The sequence below is a fragment of the Sciurus carolinensis genome, chromosome 11 (genome assembly GCF_902686445.1).
Source record: "Sciurus carolinensis chromosome 11, mSciCar1.2, whole genome shotgun sequence".
Taxonomy (NCBI): domain Eukaryota; kingdom Metazoa; phylum Chordata; class Mammalia; order Rodentia; family Sciuridae; genus Sciurus; species Sciurus carolinensis.
This window is the reverse complement of record NC_062223.1, coordinates 66,109,471-66,120,413: the sequence shown is the minus strand read 5'-3', so window position 1 is coordinate 66,120,413 and position 10,943 is coordinate 66,109,471. Positions and strand designations below refer to the sequence as shown.

Sequence of the window (10,943 nt, the reverse complement as noted above, 5' to 3'; positions counted from 1 at the left end):
CAAAGCCCTGCCCCCGGCGCGTTGCCTGGAGACGGTGCTCCGATCTTCCTCCGCCCAGTTCCGCCCCGCCTCTCGCTGCTCCTCACCAGCGGATCAGAGGCCTGAGCGCAGCCAACGTGCTGAGACGTAGTGGTGGTGGCAACCTAGGCCTCGGAACTCTCAGCACCGAAAGCCCTTGCCTGACAGGCTGCTCCAGGCAGGGGGTCCGTGGGGTTGACTTGGGGGCCGCCTGACCGACTCCCGCCTCTCAGAACCCGCCTCGGCAGCGGAGGCAGGCTGCCCTGCAAGCCCCGATTTTGGTGGAGGGTTGGGTCCCAGGCCACCACTTAACAAAGACTCCCATCTCCCTCCGACCTTAGCTACACAAATATCATCTCCTTCCTCTATTATGAAATGGGATAGCTTATGGTCACCTCGTTGGGTCGGTAAGCATAAGAGAGAATGTGTAGAAAGCATCTAGCATTATTATGAACATGTTGGCGATCTTATTGCTTTTGAGAACATTTTAGTCAATAATTGCTGTCCATTAAGCATGTGTTATTGTGTTCCAAATACTGCACTAAGGCATTTTACAAGCATCACTCTCGTTTAAGTAGTTGGCTCAAAGTTATACAGGCAGTACACAGCCGAGCAAGGATTTAAACCTAAGTATGGCTGACGCTACTGTCTCTATGCCTAGCAGTTAAATTAAACTGCTAGATTAATGTTTGGACGCCTGAACCCTTTCATCAGTCATTTGTAGATTTACTAGGTAAGGAGCTAATCAAGTACTGGGGAACAAAATTTGCCAAATTATGCTATGTCCAGGTCCTAATATACCACAATGAATCTCACTAGGAGGATAATGCACATATTAACATAATAATAATAATAGAAGGGAGATCAGCAGAGTAGAGCAAGTGGATGGGGGAGTGTGGACAGGAGGGAAAAGGAAGGTGCTAAGGGAAAGACTTTGAGCAATTTATGTTCTGGTATATTGAATCCCACTAGTATGTGTAATTATAACGCACCAATAAAAATTCCTTCAAAAAAGCCTAATCCTGTCCTTTAAAAATAAGTAATATCCATTGACTGCTTACTATGTGTCAGACCTTGTTCTAAGGACTCTAAAGGTATTAATTTGTTTAGTCCTCACAGCAATTCTGTGAGGTAGGTGTAAATACCCTCATTTTAAAGGTGAAGAAACAGGCTTAGGTCAATTTTTCCAAAGTCAAACGAGTAAGGAGCAACATCAGATTCAAACCCAAGCCTACTGGACTCTGAGACTGTGCTTTTAACTCTTGTTTTAAACTGCCTCAATGAGATGATAAGACTTCATCAAGGTGACAGTGTTTACTTGTTCTCCATTGTCTCCCTGACAATCAGCACAGTGCCTAACTTGCAGTAGTTCAAACTTTGACCACTTGATAAATAGGCGAACACTGGAAGGCAAAAAACTTGAAACTGAAGTGATTTAAAATATCATTAAAACTAATGGTTTGGGATGATATATAACGAGGGGGGGTGGCAGGTGAGGGGAAGAGAAGAATGAAGGAAGTTTGGATGGTGTAGAGGAAAGTAGGGTGGGAGTGGGTGGGTGATGGAAAGATAGTAGAATGAAACAGACAATATAACCCTATGTATATGTATGATTACATGAAAGGTGTGAATCTACATTTTGTACAACCATAGAAATGAAAAGTTGTACCCCATTCGTGTACAATGAATCACAATGCAGTCTGTAAGTATAAAAAAAATTTTAATGAAAAAAAAAAACCAGCAAACAGAAAAAAAAAAAAAAAACAACTAATGGTTTGGTAAATGTAAAATATTTGGGCTGGGGATATAGCTCAGTTGGTACAGTGTTTGCCTCCCATGCACAAGGCCCTGGATTCAATCCCCAGCACTGCAAATAAATAAATAAATAATTTAAATTCAACAAGTTCTATAGTTCAGTCAAATCTGGGCCTGGGAGTCAGAAATATTGCTGTCTAAAAATTGTCTTTAATTGAACATTGCATTGGAGAGTCTAATCAGTGTAATAAAACAAGACTAAGAGATAAAAGGTACCCAGGCTGGGAAAGATCTAACAGTTTTTATTGGCATAAGAAAATACTATGGATCATGAAAATAGAAGGAGACCAGTAGAATAAAGGAAGGAAACCAGGGAGAGGAAGGAGAAGAGGGCAAGGGAATGAAATCGACCAAATTATATTGTGTGCATGTACAAATGTGTAACAATGATTTATACTATTATGTATAATTATAATATACCAATAAAAAATACTATGGAATTCTACAAAAAAGCTACTAGAACTCAGTTTTTTGCTTAGTAGAAGTTGCAGGATATAATATATAAAACCCAGTTGTTGCTATAAACTAGCAATGAACAATTGGAAATTGAAATTTAAAAAATACCACTTAGTAGCAAAAATATGACATCTTAGGGAAAAATTAAGACCAAACATGTGATATACAGTCTGAAAACTACAAAACCTTGCTGGGAGAAATTAAAGAAGACCTAAATTGAATAGAGTTACATAGATTTTTGAGTCAGAAAAGTCAATATTTATTTATTTTTTATTTATTTATTTATTTATTTTTTTATTGTAAACAAATGGGATACATGTTGTTTCTCTGTACATAGAGTAAAGGCATACCATTTGTGTAATCATAAATTTACATAGGGCGATGTTGGTTGATTTATTCTGTTATTTTTTCCCTTCCCCCCACCCCTCCTATCCCTCTTTTCCCTCTATACAGTCCTTCCTTCCCCCATTCTTGCCCCGCTCCCTAACCCTAACTCTAACCCTAAAACTAACCCCTCCCACGCCCCATTATGTGTCATCATCCACTTATCAGCGAGATCATTCTTCCTTTGGTTTTTTGAGATTGGTTTATCTTACTTAGCATGATATGCTCTAATTTCATCCATTTGCCTGCAAATGCCATAATTTTATCATTCTTTATGGCTGAGTAATATTCCATTGTATATATATATGCCACAGTTTCTTTATCCATTCATCAACTGAAGGGCATCTAGGTTGGTTCCACAATCTGGTTATGGTGAATTGAGCAGCAATGAACATTGATGTGGCTGTATCTCTGTAGTATGCTGATTGTAAGTCCTTCGGGTATAGGCCAAGGAGTGGGATAGCTGGGTCAAATGGTAGTTCCATTCCAAGTTTTCTAAGGAATCTCCATACTGCTTTCCAGAGTGGCTGCACTAATTTGCAACCCCACCAGCAATGTATGAGTGTACCTTTCTCCCCACATCCTTGCCAACACCTGTTGTTGCTTGTATTCTTGATAATCGCCATTCTAATTGGGTGAGATGGAATCTTAGGGTGGTTTTGATTTGCATTTCTCTTATTACTAGAGATGTTGAACATTTTTCCATATGTTTGTTGATTGTTTGTATGTCTTCTTCTGTGAAGTGTCTGTTCATTTCCTTAGACCATTTGTCGATTGGGTTATTTGTAGTCTTGGTGTTGAGTTTTTTGAGTTCTTTATAGATTCTGGAGATTAGTGCTCTATCTGAAGTATGATTGGCAAAGATTTTCTCCCACTCTGTGGGCTCTTTCTTCGCATTGCTGATAGTTTCCTTTGCTGAGAGAAAGCTTTTTTAGTTTGAATCTATCTCAGTTGTTGATTCTTGCTTTTATTTCTTGTGCTATGGGAGTCCTGTTGAGGAAGTCTGGTCCTAAGCCGACATGTTGAAGATCTGGACATACTTTTTCTTCTATAAGATGCAGGGTCTCTGGTTTGATTCCGAGGTCCTTAATCCATTTTGAGTTTAGTTTCGTGCACGGTGAGAGATATGGGTTTAGTTTCATTCTGTTGCATATGGATTTCCAATTTTCCCAGCACCATTTGTTGAAGAGGCTATCTTTTCTCCATTGCATATTTTTGGCCCCTTTGTCTAGTATGAGAAAATTATATTTATTTGGGTTTGTGTCCGTGTCCTCTATTCTGTACCATTGATCTACCAATATTTAAAAAATGTCATTCCTGTCTAAATTAATGTGAAGATTCAAAGTGATTCCAATAAAAATCCTCACAGACGATTTAGTGGAAATTACCAAGCTATTAAAAAATTTATATGGAAATGCAGAGAACCTAACATAGCCAAGACTTTGGTCAAGTGTGAGGACTTACACCTGCTTTCAAGAGGTGTTGTAAGAGCTATGACAATCAACACAGTATGGTATTTGTGTAAAGATAGACAAAGAGCAATGGAACATAACAGAACCCAGAGATATATCTACACATATTCGGTCAATTGATTTTCAACAAATATACCAAGAAAATGTAATGGGGGAAAGGATAATCTTTTCAACAAATGAAGCTGGAAAAATTGGAGAGCATGTGTCAAGCAAAGGAGTCTAAATCCTTTCCTCATATCATACAAAATTAATTAAAATGGATCATAAATATAAATATAAGAACAGAAATTACAAAACTAGAAGAAAATGTAGGAAGAAAATCCTAATGACCTTGGATTTGGCAGAGATTTCTTAAACAAGGCACAAAGAACTTAAGTTATACAAAAGAAAAAATTGATAAATTGTACTTCATCAATATTAAACACTTCTGCTATTCCAAAGACTGGTAAGAAAATGAAAGGGCCAGCTGCAGACTTGGAGAAGAAAGTACTTGCTGACATATATCTGATGCAGGGTTTCTAACTAGACTCTAAAAAGAATTTTACAAATCAGTAAGACAATCTAACTTTTTTAAATGGGGAGAAGATTTGAAGAGCATTTGGGTTTATGATGAAAAGATAAGTACATGAAAAGATGCTCAACATCATTAATAATTAGAGAAACGAAAAATTAGAAGTTCAATGAAATACCACCACATATAATAGCTAATAGAATGACTAAAATTAAAAAACCTGACTGTACCAAATGTTGACAAAGATGTAGAACAACTGAAATTCTAGTTTATTGCAGTTGGGAATGCAAAATGCTAACCATTTTGGAAGAAAAGTTGGTCATTTTATTAAAAAAAAAAAAAGCTAAACAGACATCTACTACATGATTTAACCATTCCACTCCTAAGAATTTACCTAAGAGAAATGAAACAATGTATCTACACAAAGACTTTTCCACAAATATTCATAGCATTATTCATAGAGCTTAACTGGGAAACAACCCAGATTTCCATCAATAGGTGAATGGAAAAAATGCTGCCGAGGCCCTAGGATCTGCGACTGCCACCCCTCCCCGGGGGCTCCGAGGGGGAGAGACTCATGGAGCGACCGTTAAGTTTTATCAAGAAACTGCAGTATCTTCAGAGTCAAAATGACATCATATTCCACCTCTGCCCAGTGTTCAGCATCTGACAGTGCTTGCAGAGTCTCTCCAGAATGAATCAGTAAGGTACGACCAAAATTGCCACTTTTGAAGATTCTGCAAGCGGCAGGTGCACAAGGTGAAATGTTCACTGTTAAAGAGGTAATGCACTATCTAGGCCAGTTATAATGGTGAAGCAGCTTTATGATCAACAGGAGCAGCATATGGTATATTGTGGTGGAGATCTTTTGGGAGAACTACTGGGACTTCAAAGCTTCTCTGTGAAAGATCCAAGCCCTCTATATGATATGCTAAGAAAGAATCTTATCACTTTAACCACTGCCACTGCAGCAAAGTACAGAGGAAAGTTTTGGTTCCAGAAAAAGAACTGAAGAGGGTAATATTCCCACACTGCCTACCTCAGAGCATAAACGCAGAAATTCTAGAGGAGATGAAGACTTAATAAATTTAAGCCAAGATGAGACATCTAGGTTGGACCTTGGGTTTGAGGAGTGGGATGTAGCTGGCCTGCCTTTGTGGTTTTTAGGAAACTTGAGAAACAACTATACACCTAGAAGTAATGGCTCAACTGATTTACAGACAAATCAGGACGAATGGCAGTGTACTGAGTGCAAGAAATTTAATTCTCCAAGCAAGAGGTACTGTTTTCGTTGCTGGGCCTTGAGGAAGGATTGGTATTCAGATTGTTCTTGTTAGGTATAAAGCCACCTTTTTCTCTCCCGCTACAGGCATCACCTGTCAATCTGTGTTAAGTCCGCCTCTCCCGTTAGAGGAATTTCCAGCTTATGTCGCCGTAACCTTCCTGCCCCCTCCCCCACATTACGTTCCAATATGTCATTGGTCCATCAGTCAGTCTGTAATAATTCTCCTCCGCGATTGGTTTCTCCCAGCCCGCGAAATTCCAATACAAGGAACCCTGCGCCATCTTCTTCCTCTCTTTTCTCTTTCCCCTTTCCCCCAAGCGAACACGTTTTGTCCACTTGAATAAAAGTTCCTCGTGTGAGACCTGTATCTGCGGAGCGTCTTTTCTGGGAGTTATCGATGAACCAAAACTGCCCCCCTTTACATCTAACTAACAGTTCTAAATTAACACATTCTCTCTCCACATCTGATATCACTGCCATGCCTGAAAAGAAGGAAAATGAAGGAATTGATGTACCTGATTGTCGAAGAACTGTTTCAGCTCCAGTTGTTAGACCTAAAGATGTGTCTGTAAAGGAAGGAAATTCTAAACTTTTTAATCTCTGCAATTCAGTGGAATTCTTGGATTTGGTTCACAGTTCTGAAAGCCAAGAGACCATCTCAAGCATGGGAGAACAATCAGATAACCTTTCTGAGCAGAGAACAGATGTAGAAAATATGGAAGATTGCCAGAATATCTTAAAGCCATGTAGCTTGTGTGAGAAAAGACCATGAGATGGAAACATTATTCATGGAAGGACAAGCCATCTTACAACTTGTTTTCACTGCACCAGAAGATTGAAGAAGGCTGGGGCTTCATGTCCTATTTGCAAGAAAGAGATTCAGTTGGTTATTAAGGTTTTTATAGCATAGCTGAATCAATAGCAGAGAAATATTAGGGGTACCAGGTCACACATCAAAATGTCAGTATTGACCATCTCTACTAAGCGTAGCCCATGTGTTCATTTATGCGCCTAAACATCTGTGTTCTGGATTGGTTTTGCTTTGAAACTTGTATTGAACTTAAGACTGAGTATTTTAGATCTAGATGATCAGTTTGGGACTTCATTAACATGAAAATGATTCTCCCTCCAAAGATGAAGATCTGGGAGGGAACAATTACCAGCATAAACATAAACATTCAATCATTCATTCACTTAGCAAATTATTTGAAGATTAACCCTTTCTTTAATTTTATTCCCTGCCCTTCTGTTATGTAATGTTATTCTGGTGTCAGAATCCAAGGTAGTTATTAGAAAAATAGTAGGACTAACCCTGAGAGAACAATCTTATTAGTCAAATTAGGAAGTGCTATGAATCACTTTGTGTTGTAGTCAGGATGTCTGGTTCAGAGAAGTCAAAAGAAAATGTTTTTTTGTTTTCTTTTTTTGTTTTGCAGTGCTGGGGTTTGAACCCAGAGCCTCAAGCATGCGCTCTGCCACTGGGATTATAAAAGACAGGGTCTCACTGTGTTGAGTGACCCCCTTTTAGTTCTAAAAGAGATAGGATCTCACTGTGTTGCCCAGGCTGTGCTCCAACTCACCATCCTCCTGCCTCAGTCTCCTAAGTAGTTGGGTTTACAGGCATGTGCCACTGCACATGACTTAAACTAGGTGTAATGACTATCAAATGTTTTGCTAATAGCCCTAAAATAATTTTGAGAGAGTATATACATTTTTGCACATTTAAAAAAAATCTAGATATAGTTAACATAATGAAATGTACCCTTTGAGTAATCACTTTAAACATGTTATAGGATACTCCTCTAACTGCAAAATATTTCCTTTTGAGTTCGTCCTTCAACCATTTCATTGTTTTCACCCTACATAAGATTTCCTTTTGCACAATTTTAATATGAAATCTCAATTTTTTAAATTTAAGTACTTAAAAAGGATATACCAGCTAGTATATTGTATATTATATGTATGCTTTAAAAATATTTTTATCAAAGTTTTGGGGCAGTGTAGATTAGCTGATTAAATTTATAGAAAAGTACCATCACTTAAACTGGCAAAGCCTGTTGTCATTTTAAAATTGATCAGCCAAATCAGATGAAACTTTTAGTCAGAAAATGTTATATATATATAACACACACACACACATCTCTGGCACAACCTTCTCAGTGATTAGATTTTTTTTTTTATTGTAAACAAATGGGATACATGTTGTTTCTCTCTCTGTACATGGCATAAAGGCATACCATTTGTGTAATCATAAATTTACATAGGGTAATATTGTTTGATTCATTCTGCCATTTTTTCCCTTCCTCCCTCCCCTCCCACCCCTCCCCTCCATCTATACAGTCCTTCCTTCCTCCATTCCTGCCCCCCTCCCTAAACCCAACTCCAACCCCAACACTAACCCTTCCTACCTCCCATTATGTGTCATCATCCACTTATTAGCGATATCATTCTTCCTTTGGTTTTTTGAGATTGGCTTATCTCACTTAGCATGATATTCTCCAGTTTCATCCATTTGCCTGCAAATGCCATAATTTTATCATTCTTTATGGCTGAGTAATATTCCATTGTATATATATATATACCACATTTTCTTTATCCATTCATCAATTGAAGGACATCTAGGTTGGTTCCACAATCTGGCTATTGTGAACTGAGCATCTATGAACATTGATGTGACTGTATCTCTGTAATATGCTGATTTTAAGTCCTTTGGGTATAGGCCAAGGAGTGGGATAGCTGGGTCAAATGGTGGTTCCATTCCAAGTTTTCTAAGGAATCTCCACACTGCTTTCCAGAGTGGCTGCACTAATTTGCAACCCCACCAGCAATGTAAGAGTGTACCTTTCTCTCCACATCCTCGCCAACACCTGTTGTTGCTTGTATTCTTGATAATCGCCATTCTAATTGGGGTGAGATGGAATCTTAGGGTGGTTTTGATTTGCATTTCTCTTATTACTAGAGATGTTGAACACTTTTTCATATGTTTGTTGATTGCTTGTATATCTTCTTCTGTGAAGTGTCTATTCATTTCTTTAGCCCATTTGTCAATTGGATTATTTACATTCTTGGTGTAGAGTTTTTTGAGTTCTTTATAGATTCTGGAGATTAGCGCTCTATCTGAAGTATGATTGGCAAAGATTTTCTCCCACTCTGTAGGCTCTTTCTTCGCATTGCTGATAGTTTCCTTTGCTGAGAGAAAGCTTTTTAGTTTGAATCTATCCCAGTTATTAATTCTTGCTTTTATTTCTTGTGCTATGGGAGTCCTGTTGAGGAAGTCTGGTCCTAAGCCAACATGTTGAAGCTCTGGACCTACTTTTTCTTCTATAAGATGCAAGTTCTCTGGTCTGATTCCGAGATCCTTAATCCATTTTGAGTTTAGTTTCGTGCATGGTGAGAGGTATGGGTTTAGTTTCATTCTGTTGCATATGGATTTCCAATTCTCCCATCACCATTTGTTGAAGAGGCTATCTTTTCTCCATTGCATATTTTTGGCCCCTTTGTCTAGTATGAGAAAATTGTATTTATTTGGGTTTGTGTCCGTGTCCTCTATTCTGTACCATTGATCCACCTTTCTATTTTGGTACCAATACCATGCCGTTTTTGTTACTATTGCTTTGTAGTAGAGTTGAAGATCTGGTATTGCGATACCCCCTGCTTCACTCTTTCTACTGAGGATTGCTTTAGTTATTCTGGGTTTTTTATTCTTCCAGATGAATTTCATAATTGCTTGCTCTATTTCTGTAAGGTACATCATTGGGATTTTCATTGGAATTGCATTGAATCTGTATAGCACTTTTGGTAGTATGGCCATTTTGACAATATTAATTCTTCCTATCCAAGAACATGGGAGATCTTTCCATCTTCTAAGGTTTTCTTGAATTTCTTTCTTTAGTGTTCTGTAGTTCTCATTGTAGAGGTCTTTCACCTCTTTTGTGAGATTGATTCCCAAATACTTTATTTTTTTCGATGCTATTGTGAATGGGGTAGTTTTCCTAATTTCTCTTTCTGAAGATTCATCGCTTATGTGTAAAAATGCCTTAGATTTACGTGCATTGATCTTATATCCCGCTACTTTACTGAATTCACTTATGAGATCTAAAAGTTTTCTGGTGGACTTTCCTGGTTCCTCTAAGTATACCATCATATCATCAGCAAATAGGGATAGTTTGAGTTCTTCTTTTCCTATTCATATCCCTTTAATTTTTTTGGTTTGTCTAATTGCTCTGGCTAGAGTTTCAAGGACGATATTGAATAGAAGTGGTGAAAGAGGGCATCCCTGCCTTAGTGATTAGATTTTAAAAAGAGAAGGCACAGAATTTTTTAACCAAAGCTCCCCTTGCTTTGCTTTCTAGTATTCATTGTCTCTTAGGAGCCCTCCAGGTTTGGTTCTTTTTTTTCTTCCCCTTCTTTTTTTGGGTCTCTTTGTACCTTTGTAGTTGTTCATACCTGAGTGCAAAGACCTAAAGTAAGGTTGGCATGAGTGAAAGGATTAGGGAGTATGGCAGTTTTAAAAGGGAAGTAATTAAAGAAAAATGAATATCTCTAATTCTCTTGAGTCATCTTAGGTCACATCAATTTTAGGATAATACATGCAGAAATTGAAGATCTTCAAATTAATTTCCTTATCATCATACATGGTAAAATCTTGACATATCCATAGGGACATGAATACATCATTTTGAAAATGAACTTGGCCAAAAAAATCACCTGGGTTGCTATTAAAATTGCCCAAATCCCTGGAGACTGATATCTGAGGTCTGGGCTATTTGAACAAACATTCCTGGAGGTGCTGATTCAGTTTTTCCACAGAGTACTCTTGTGGAAGCCTTGTCCCAAAAGGAGGGTTTTTCCTTCCTGTTCTTGTAGGTACCAAACAGAAAGTAGGCAGTACAAGATACCTTTATTATTATCAGTTTCTGGAATGGAAATTTTCTTAAAATGATTTGATTTTAAGACTATAATACTTTCGTGTATTCAGTCTCTCTTACTTTGCACATGAAGC

The 10,943-nt window shown here is 38.0% G+C and overlaps 1 pseudogene; it reads left to right on the top strand.

Moving 5' to 3' along the window:
* Nucleotides 1–5,285: 5,285 nt before the first annotated feature.
* On the top strand, nt 5,286–5,881 carry LOC124960533 (protein Mdm4-like; annotated as a pseudogene).
* The last annotated feature ends 5,062 nt before the right edge of the window (nt 5,882–10,943 follow it).